General features: G+C 50.8%; 1 protein-coding gene across 4 annotated transcripts in view; it reads left to right on the top strand.

Moving 5' to 3' along the window:
- The first annotated feature begins 299 nt into the window (after positions 1–299).
- Positions 300–10,745, top strand: part of LOC102453546 (galactosylgalactosylxylosylprotein 3-beta-glucuronosyltransferase 1-like) — a 43,162-nt gene continuing 32,716 nt past the window's right edge. The window contains exons 1-2 of one of the 4 annotated variants that reach the window (XR_016347702.1): positions 300–560; positions 3,034–3,153. The gene's annotated coding sequence lies outside the window, so the exon portion shown is untranslated. The remainder of the gene's footprint in view (positions 561–3,033; positions 3,154–10,745) is intronic. The other 3 variants (XM_089772402.1, XM_014577800.4, XM_075905755.2) reach the window with 3 other exon arrangements.

Raw genomic sequence — 10,745 nt, 5'->3', positions numbered from 1 at the left:
GGCTCGGGGGAGCGCCCATGGGCCACAGCCCTGCAGCAGCGTCACTAGCCCCCCGCCCCCAGCGGCTGCGGCCCGCGGGCTGGAGACACGCGCTGCGCAGGGGCGCGCGGCGGCTCCGCACCCGGGCCAGGGCGCGCGCCCGCATTTCGCTCAGGTTCCCTCCGCGCTCCCGCCCCTCGCACCCCTTCCCCGGCTCCCCTCTTAAGGTGGCCCAGCAGGATGCACGTCGGCGCGCCCCCGCGCTGCTGAGCGCCCTCCGGCAGCGCTGCCTTAAGCCGGCTCCTGCGCCCCGCCACGAGCCGAGCTGCGTTCCCGGCGCTGCCTATAAAAGGGCTCGATCCAGCCCGGGCAGCAGCTGAGCGGCATCCAGCCCGGAGTCGGGCGCACCGCTGGGGCTCGCCTGCCCGCACCATCCCGAGGCTGGAGCCGGAGCCGTTTCCTGCCTGCGGCGGGAGCTGCTCGCAGACGAGCCCGGCGGACCCACGTTCAGGTGCAGAACCGCTCTGGATGCTCAGAGAGCCTCGCCGTGAGCCGCTCGTCCCGCCAGCGCGCCTGCCCGGGTAAGAGCGAGCTCGCGGGTCCTTTCCCGGGCCAGGGCTGGGCTGGGGGTATCCGCAGAGCGGAGGTGACCTTGCTCTCCCTGGGACGTGCCGCGCTGCCTTTAGTACCCGCACATCCTTCTGGTAGAGACTGGCCGTGCCACAACCCTGGATCCAGACACCCAAACTTTGGCAGGGCTCCGCATCCAAATCGGGGTCTGGCTTATGGGAGCGACCTCCTCCTGGAATGGGCCACAGGGAAACTACAAATCAGAATGTGCTCCCCATGTGCTGGGAGCAAAGCCCCCCAGATTGGCATTTTCCCCTTAGGATCTAGGTCTAGCTCTCTCTGACTGTAGCAGCTCAATAACTGTGCTAGGCTCTCAAATCTTGTTACCAAAATTCACTAACTCCTCTTAAGGCTGGAGCTGTGAAGCTGTTTTTCCTGTTTTACAGATGGGGCAGACAAGGTGAAATGACTTGCCCAAGGATGCACAGTGAATCGTTGGCAGAGCTGGGGATAGGACCAAGGTGTCCTAGCTTCCAATCTTCTCTTAACTGCTAGGCAACACTTCCCCCTTAACTGCAAGGCACAGTTGAGAGAGACTACAGCCCTTTGGCAAAGATGCTCTGACACAGAGGGTATTCTACACTGCAAGGAAAAAATCTACAACACTGAGTCTCAGACCCCAGGCCAATTGGCTTCTAGGGGTTGGGCTGCAGAGGCAAAAATCATCCGTGTCAATATTTGGGCTTAGGCTAGAGCTAGCCTCTGAGAGCCTCTTCCACCCTTGAGTTTCAGAGCAGGAACATCTACACTCAAGTGACTCTTGATAGCATTCCAGAGGTGCAGTGCCCTCACCCCTGGTGCCCCTGCCAAAATTTTAAATGCAAAATGGGATGCTCCCTTCTCTGCAGACATCAGTCACCCCTGTCTACGCTGTTGTTCTTACCCATATCCCATGAGCCCAAATCCATTCAAGCAGGGTCTGAGACTCAGTGCTGTGGGTCTGTTATTGCAGTGTTACAATACCTGGAGAAATTCCAAAGACCTCACATGCAGATACCTTTGTATTGGGTCCACATCCTTATTTGAACAGGCCATGGAGAGAGAGTGTCCCTTGTAAGGGGGATAGGGAGATGTTATGGGGAAGAAAAACATCTAGCCCTTTTCATCTCTACTGTTGAACAGGTGTTTCCATTCAAGTTTGATGGCTCTTAGGAGTGATATTGTATGGCAGGGAGCCTCTCAAGTGAGGATGGAAAGGATTGGGCTCTTTTGCCTCGCCCTGCCAATCACTCTGTCTAACCAGGAGGTGGGAAAGCAATGTTAGCAGCAAACGTATGAATTGGGGGAGGGAATCCTCTGGCTGGTGCAAGTGTGGGAAGTGGCAGCTGTTCCCTGAGTTAACTCGCTCTCCCTAGAAGGGGCTAGTCTTTGGTGAGTGCAAGGGGCAGCAGGGACAGATCCTCTGAGCAGCAGAGTTGGCAGGGCCAAACTGACCAAGCTTGTACGCATCTCTGCAGTAGTGTGACTGAGGAGAAATCTACAGCTGGCAACATGCAGCTTCTGCAGGCATTTCCTGCCCTGTGGTAGGAAAGAGGCCCGTGTGTACAGAAATACGGCTGCTTCCTATGAGAGCCTGGCTCCACATCCACTTGGGTTCTAATCCTGTTTGGTTCCAATGGTCAAAATGGCTCTGGAGGCCTGTACCTTGTTTCCACTGGTCTTCAAGTAGTGTGCCTGTGAGAGGCCATAGGGCAGGTGGATGTTACAAGTCAGACAGGTGCATTGAAAGCAGCACGGTGTTCCAGCAGAGGCGAAGCAATTGTAATTCAGGAGATAGGTGCACTTACAGGGGGAGGCAGGCTTGCAGCAGTAGAGGAGATTACAAAGCAGGAATGAAGTCCACGGGCAGAGCTTCTGTGGCATCCAGGAGTGGAATAGCTGGGCAGGGGCACAAACAACTTAGGGGCAGGAGTGAGGGGCACTGTCAGAACTGTGTGAGGAACCCAGAAGTAGCACAGCAGGATGGAGGGGCAATAGCAAAACCGTGTAGGGTGAAGCTGGACCTGTTTCTAGCCACCTGTTTCTGGACCTGTTTCCCCGCCATTCCAAGTCCCGCAGTGAGATACTATCTTAGGACCGCTTTTGTTTTATCTGTGAATTACAGGGAAGTGGTTGTTAATGTCACATGTGATATGAAGAATACCTAAGTGCTATTCGGAGTAACTTCTGTATGTGCCCTATGAGGGGTAAAAGTGCACAACCAGTCTCCTAGGAACAGCAGCAACCACTTTCGATGCACTTAACTCTGCACTGAATAAGGGCTCCACAGTTAGTCTGTGTCATGGGTATGCATAGTGGCAAGCACTCAATATTCTGGTTTTTTCAGAAATCAATTGATACTGATTAAAGCAGAGTAGCTACATTGAACGTGGCAAAGGAGCCAAGTAATAAACAATTAATGAATTATTTACACTTTAATGTAAGGACCCTGGCACCAGAGCGCTAAACAAGCCACTTCTGCAGAGCACCACTGAAATGCAGACACCTCTGAAGAGAAGGACAGCAGCCAGTCTTGCAACGCACTTCATGGCAATGAGGAAGAAGGTAAAGAATTGTCCAAGAACACTGGGGCAAATGCCTACCCTTAAGGAAAGGGACAGGGGGGCTGTGTCTAGACTGGCAAGTTTTTCCGCAAAATCATCTGCTTTTGCGGAAAAACTTGTCAGCTGTTTACACTGGCCCCTTGAATTTCCAGAAAAGCACTGCAGATCTCATGTAAGATCGTCAGTGCTTTTCTGGAAATACTATGCTGCTCCCGTTCGGGCAAAAGTCTTTTTCCGAAAAACTTTTGTGCAAAAGGGCCAGTGTAGACATCATAGTACTGTTTTCTGCAAAAAAGCCCCGATCGTGAAAATGGCGATCGGGGCTTTTTTGTGGAAAACCGCGTCTAGATTGGCCATGGACGCTTTTCCGCAAAAAGTGCTTTTGCGGAAAAGCATCCTGCCAATCTAGACGTGTTTTTGCGGAAATGCTTTTAACAGAAAACTTTTCCGTTAAAAGCATTTTTGGAAAATCATGCCAGGGTAGACGTAGCCCGGGATGTTTAAGGTGCAAACAGGACACATGGACCTTTGGTTTTTGAGGTATTTGAAAGATACAATGAGCTGCAGAGGACTCAAGAACAAGTACTTCTTCCAAAGAGGCCTAGAGAAACACACCTTCAGCATACACAGCCCTTGGGCCCTTACATTCCACCCACCTGAGTTATTTAGCAGCAATTGCCCTGTAGGAGCAGGGGAGTTTTAAGGACTGAAATACAGGTTGAATCTCTCTAATCAGGCACCTGCAGGACTTGACTGGTGCCAAACCAGATAATTTGTCAAATCACAGGAAGGAAATATTGCTAGACAATATTGATCAATATTTCCACTGCTTACTGGGCTCTTAGAAGACATTTAGGCTACGTCTACACTGGCATGATTTTCCAGAAATGCTTTTAACGAAAAAGTTTTCAGTTAAAAGCATTTTCGGAAAAGAGCGTCTAAATTGGCACGGACGCTTTTCCGCAAAAGCACTTTTTGCGGAAAAGCGTCCATGCCAATCTAGACGCGCTTTTGCGCAAAAGAGCCCTGATCGCCATTTTAGCCATCGGGGCTTTTTTGCGCAAAACAATACTGTGCTGTCTACACTGGCCCTCTTGCGCAAATGATTTGCGCAAGAGGGCTTTTGCCCGAACAGGAGCAGCACAGTATTTCTGTAAGAACACTGATTTCTTACATGAGATCGTCAGTGTTCTTGTGGAAATTCAAGGGGCCAGTGTAGACAGCTGGCAAGTTTTTCCGCAAAAGCAGCTGATTTTGCTGAAAAACTGGCCAGTCTAGACACAGCCTTAGGGATAAATTAGAGCTAAATAACAGCACAGAACACTGAGAGCTAGGACTGGGGACTGTGGGAAACTTGGCCACATCCATGATAAGTGGACATCTGGCTAACTAAAAATCATGCCGGACCACTGATGTTACCAGACAAGAGAGGTTCAAGCTGTAGACACCAGACAAGAGAGGTTCAAGCTGTAGACACCAAATAATTAAAATGGTATTTGTTTTAATATACAAAATCCATTGACTGTGCACACTCAACTTGTTGCCACTAGCCCCTACCCACGGTAGTTTTGAAAGGCCCTCCCCTTCATTTCAACAAGTGCCAGGACAGCAAAGGCATACTTCAAGAGGCAAGATGCTGTTGGACAGGCACACCTGCTCTAGATGCTGTCACAGTTGGGCAGGCACACCTGCTCTAGCTTTTAAACTAGCTAGCACACTGCGCATAGCAGCGAGGATTAAGGATGTACATTCCCAATTAAAAAGTTAACTAGTTAAATACTATGTTTTACCAGCTAACCCTGGAGCAGCTCCCCGTCTAGAGCATATTATGGGTGGGGATTGCTCTGGCCCAGCTGAGCCACCAGTTAACTGGTGATGCATGCTGGTAAGGCTGCTGCTTACTGGGTAACCAGTTAATCCTTTACATCCCTAATGAGGCTGCAGCAGCACAGGCTCTAATGCACGCAAGCAATACAAGTACAGTACTCAGGGTTCCGAGGTGGCCTCTACAGTCCATAGCAAAACTCATGCTACCAATCCTTTTCCATTGCTCTTTTTTTAGCTGTGTTAGCTAGATCAAAGCTAGTGAGGGTTTGCCTACCACAGCTGCAGCCCCGCACCTGAATGCAGCGTGGCCTAGTGTGGCCAGGGCACTCCTGCTTTTAGCCTCCCTACAAACCATAACCAATGTCCACAGGGTCTCTGCTTCCAGCCTGAATTCACCCCTATTATCAGCACCAGCAGAATGGCTGATTCCAGTCCCTCTGACTCATATCCGACCTCACCACAGCAGGTTCTTTTGCTTCCTAGGTCAGATTCTCTGCTCCAAGGGCCGTGTGGCAGGGGAGATAGGAGAAATCCTTACCTGCATCATGAAAGCCACTAATGGTTGTGAGAAATATGCTACTACACACTCCCCTTACACTGGGCATCCAGAAATGCTCAGAGACCGCTCTGGAGTTAGTCTTCCACGTGTACCCAGAGAATATCTCATGTATCCTCATCCCTGTTGTGTAATTCAGCACATTATGATGGGAGAAGAATCCCACTGTCTGTGGAAATGGGCCTAACCCAACACCAGGGCTGTGTCTACACTGGCATGAATTTCCGGAAATGCTTAAAACGGAATACTATTCCGTTTTCAGTTTTTCCGGAAAAGGAGCGTTTACATTGGCAGGCTGCTTTTCCGGAAAAGCCCTTTTTCCAGAAAAGCGTCTGTGGCCAATGTAGACGCGCTTTTCCGGAAAAGAGCCCCGATCGCCATTTTTGCAATCGGGGCTTTTTTCCGGAAAAGACTATTGGGCTGTCTACACTGGCCCTTTTCCAGAACAGTGTTCCGGAATAAGGACTTATGCCCGAGAGGGAGCAGAATAGTTTTTCCGGAATAGCGGCTGTTTTTGTACAGTAGAGCATCGTTGCTTTTCTGGAAATTCAAGGGCCAGTGTAGACAGCTCGCAGCTTATTCCGGAAAAGCAGCTGATTTTCCGGAATAAGTGGCCCAGTGTAGACACAGCCCAGGGGTTCTGACACCCCGAACAATGACAGCATAAAAACCCAAGGCTGCCCTTTGGGGCTGGTCCCAAGTCTAATACTCCTGTTTGCCTGTCTCGGTCATCACCCCTCCAGCATAAGAGTGCTTGACAGTTCCAGAGTTCTCCTTTGCAGTCCCTCTCCCCTCACAAAGTTCTACAGGTCAGTAGGACTCCCCATTTGATACATGAAGACACTGCAGTACAGATCTGCCCCAGGTCTTACGGTAGCAGAGCTGGGAATGCAGCCCAGATTGTCAGACTCCCACCCCAGGCTCAAGGCTGGAAAGTAGCTCAATGCTGAATTCATCATGGCCAACAAAAAGATCTGTTAAAAATTGCTGGGAGCATTGGTTCAATGGAAGACTAGTCAATATAAGGCACAGGTGAGCCCCAGAGTCCCTGGTCCATGACTAGGGGTCCCTAATCACTAGGGGTATGTCTACACTACAAAGTTAGTTCGAACTAACTTTCATAGGCGCTACACTAGCGCTCCGTTAGTTCGAATTAAATTCGAACTAACGGAGCGCTTAGTTCGAACTAGGTAAACCTCATTTTACGAGGATTAAGCCTAGTTCGAACTAGCTAGTTCGAATTAAGGGGTGTGTAGCCCCTTAATTCGAACTAGTGGGAGGCTAGCCCTCCCCAGGTTTCCCTGGTGGCCACTCTGGCCAACACCAGGGAAACTCTACTGCCCCCCCCCCCCGGCCCCGGACCCCTTAAAGGGGCACGTGCTAGCTATGGTGCCTGCACCTGGCACGGATCGAGCCACCCACCCGATGCCCCCCAGCCCTCCCCCTCTTCCTGAGACCAGGCTGGCGGCTCCCGGGAGCTTGCCCGGGACCGCAAGAGGCGGGCACCCGCCTGGGCTAGTGCGGACATTGTGGACTTTGTCCACGATCTCCGCACTAGGCACAGGAAAGTGGCCGGCTTGGGCAGGAGAGCTGCCAGCCTGGCCACCCGGGAGCAGGTGTGCAAGAGAATCAAGGGGGTCCACTGAGACCCCCAACCCTGAGCCCTGAGCTTACAATGGCCGTCCTGGGTCAGACCAAAGGTCCATCTAGCCCAGTAGCCTGTCTGCCGACAGCGGCCAACCCTAGGGACCCTGGAGGGGATGGACTGAAGACAGTGACCAAGCCATTTGTCTCGTGCCATCCCTCTCCAGCCTTCCACAAACCTTGGGCAGGGACACCACTCCTACCCCCTGGCTAATACCACTCCATGGACTCAATCTCCATGACTTTATCTCACTTCCCTTTAAACTCTGTTCTAGTTCTAGGCTTCACAGCCTCCTGCAGCAAGGAGTTCCGCAGGTTGACTCTTTGCTTTGTGAAGAAGAACTTTCTGTTACTAGTTTGAAGCCTGCTACCCATTCCTTTCCTTTGGTGTCCTCTAGTCCTTCTTTATGGGAACTAATGAAGAACTTTTCTATATGCACCGTCTCCACCCAACTCCTGCTTTTAGAGACCTCTATCCTGTCCCCCCCTCCGTCTCCTCTTTTCTAAGCTGAAAAGTCCCAATCTCTTTAGCCTCTCTTCATATGGGACCTGTTCCCAACCCCTGATCATTTTAGTTGCCCTCCCCTCTCCCAGCCTCTCACTTCCCCTCTCCCACCTCTTTTTCCCAGTCTCCCCCAGTTTTGTTATCTTTATTTTGTACATCAAGAAGAGGGGCTAGGGAAGGGTAAGTGGAAGGAGGTGAGGGTGGAATGGGGTACGAGCCCCCGATGGGGAGGACTGGGCTGCCTCTGCGGGCTTCTGGGGGTGGAAGCTCTCCTGCAGCCCCCCATTTGCCCCCTCTCCCCAGATGGCAGCCTGCGGCAAGTGCAGCCGGTCTGATGGCACATCACAGTACTCTGCCCAGTGTGAGCACTCAGGGCACTCCAAGCCAGGACTGCTTTGCAAGCGGGGCACCCCTGAGAACTGTCTGTCTGGGGTGGGGGTCGGGACCCTTTAAGCACAGCCCTCGGCTAGCCTGAGAAAGCATCTCCACGCTCTAAGTCCTCCTCTGATGCCCTGCCGGCACTGCTTCCGGCCATCCTTAACCCCGCTTCAGGGTCCACTTAATGTGGACGCGCTAGTTCGAATTAGCAAAACACTAATTCGAACTAGTTTTTAGTTCTAGATGCGTTAGTTCGAATTAGCTTAGTTCGAATTAGCGCTGTAGTGTAGACATACCCTAGAGTACTGGTTGGCCCTCCCTGGTCTGGCGCCCTTGGGACGTGACCAGTCCTGGATGAGGGATTTTGATGGACCAAGAGATATCATTTTTGGATCCCTGCCACTGGCTCCCCTGGCATGGCCATTGGCCTGCTGACTGGCTCCCCACCTCTTGCTGGCCCTGTCAACCCTGCTGGACAGCCATCACTGCTGTGGCTCCGGGGTCGACGGGGCATCTGCCTGTGCCATGCTAGGACTCGGGACCTGCAGGGCAGCCACGCACACCGTGCTGGGGCTCCGGGACCATGCCATGGCTCTGTGCCTCACCAAGCTACTACAGCTCCCAGCTCCACTGGACAGCCATGTGCCAGGTCTCCCAAACCTGCTGGGCAACCCTGCCATCAATTCGCTGCAGGCAGCCCACTGCCCTTCTGGCCCCGCAGGGATCTCTGCTGCTGACTCTCCACCGGGATTCTCTGATCTTGTAACATTCATGCCAGACCAGAGGTATTGTCAGACGAGAGAGTCCCAGTTAAGAGTTTCAGCTTGTGCTACAAATACAAACTTTGTTTTTCCTATTTACCCTGTTCGCATCCATAGGCACATTATTGTAACCCCATTCTTGTCTGGGAAGTAAGCTGAGCAGGCTCCACTATACTTCATGAAGGGGATTCAGTCCTCCTCAGATAAATGCCTCTAATTGTGGCTGAATGACTTGTAATAAACTTGATCCTTTAAACTTGATCCTTTAATCTTTCTAAGGCCACGTCTTTACTTACCATGCCGGAGATCAGTCTTCTGGTATTTAATTTAGCAGGTCTAGTAAAGACCTGCTAAATGGAACACTGAGGGTGCCCCAGTCAGCGTCGGTAGTCCTTGATTTGTGAGGAGTAAGGGAAGTCCATGGGAGTGTTTGCTCCTATCGATCTCCCACTGTGGAGATGGCACCGAGCTTGGCTTAAGGTACATCAACTCCAGCTACGTTATCTGCGTACCTTAAGCCGACCTTCTGGGTCTAGTATAGACTTGGCCTAAGGCTTAGGCTATACTACCAACTTAAGTCTGTGTAACTACATCTTTTGGGGCTGCAGAAAATCCATATCCCTGTGCAATGCAGTTATACCAACCTAACTGGGGTGTGAACAGCACCCTGTCAGGTGGAGGGCTTCTCTCCTGGACATAGCCACTGCCTCTCAGGAAGGAGGCGTACTTATGCTGATGGGAGAAGCTGTCCTTTCAGCAGAAGTAGCATCTTCACTAAGCAATAGAATGGTATAGCTACAGTGTTTTAATTGTAAATAAGCCCTAAATTAAAGCAAGTGAGATCCATGCAATTTAATATATGTGAGGATTTTGGTGTTAAAATACTTTATTCTTGTCAGAGACATTAAGGTTCCAACATCCTTCTCTTAAGAGCTGGAATTTATCCCGCTCTTCTTGGCAAAGATTTTCCCTCCCCACTGTTTCTGAACATGCTGTACTGTTTAGTTGCCTTCCACCACACCCTGAGCATCTGCATAGTAGTGGTGTTGTCTGTCTAGCTTGTGAAGTGCTTGGGGATCCTTCAGGAGGAAATAAAAATAGCCTGATGCAAATTTCTTGAGACTGCACATTAGTGCTAAAAATGTCCTGAGTAGAGATGCAGTGTTTGGATCCAGATCCAGACTTCTAGGACACTCACATCCCTGACTTTTGATTGAAGTCCAGCTCTTTACAAGCTGACTTGCAAAAATGAGACATTGCCTCATACATTGGGGTGGGATTCAAAGATTGAGGTATTTCCTGTGGAGAAGAGAACATAAGAGAGGGTATGATAAAATATGAAAACCAATGCCACAGAGTAGATAGACTGACACATCTAGTCACCCTTTTCCCTTTGTTCTTTTACTATGGGACTTTGAAAGACCATATTAGTGAAAGGAAATACCCACTGACTACTTATGAGAGGGAGTTCTGTAGGCTCAGTTGTGTAAAAGAGCATGTCTGTGCAGCAATTAGATACCTGCAGCTGGCCTGTGCCAGCCAACTTGGACTCACGGGGGCTCAGACTGCTTCACTGCTGTGTAGGCTTCTAGGCTCAGACTGGACACTGGACTGTAGCAAAGAGTGCGGTGGGAGGATCCCAGAGCTCAGAGTCCAGCTGGAGCTTGAACTCCAGCTGGACTCTGGTGGGTATGGATAGCAATGAAACAGTCCAGCATGGGCCAGATGTGGGAATTTCTTTGCTGTGCAGACAGTTACCCATTGAAGCTAAGAGCTTACTAGGATTCTGGAAATCATGAGCCATTTAGATGCCTAATGAAACAGCCACGCTTATGTTTAATAGAACCGCAATTGTAGAATGACTCTAAACTCTTATGCGTTTGGGCCTAAGCCAGCTGCTACCGGCCTAACATTAGGAAGAA

The sequence above is a fragment of the Pelodiscus sinensis genome, chromosome 1, assembly GCF_052426305.1.
Source record: "Pelodiscus sinensis isolate ZL-2025 chromosome 1, ASM5242630v1, whole genome shotgun sequence".
Taxonomy (NCBI): Eukaryota; Metazoa; Chordata; order Testudines; family Trionychidae; genus Pelodiscus; species Pelodiscus sinensis.
This window is presented reverse-complemented; position numbering and strand designations above follow the sequence as displayed.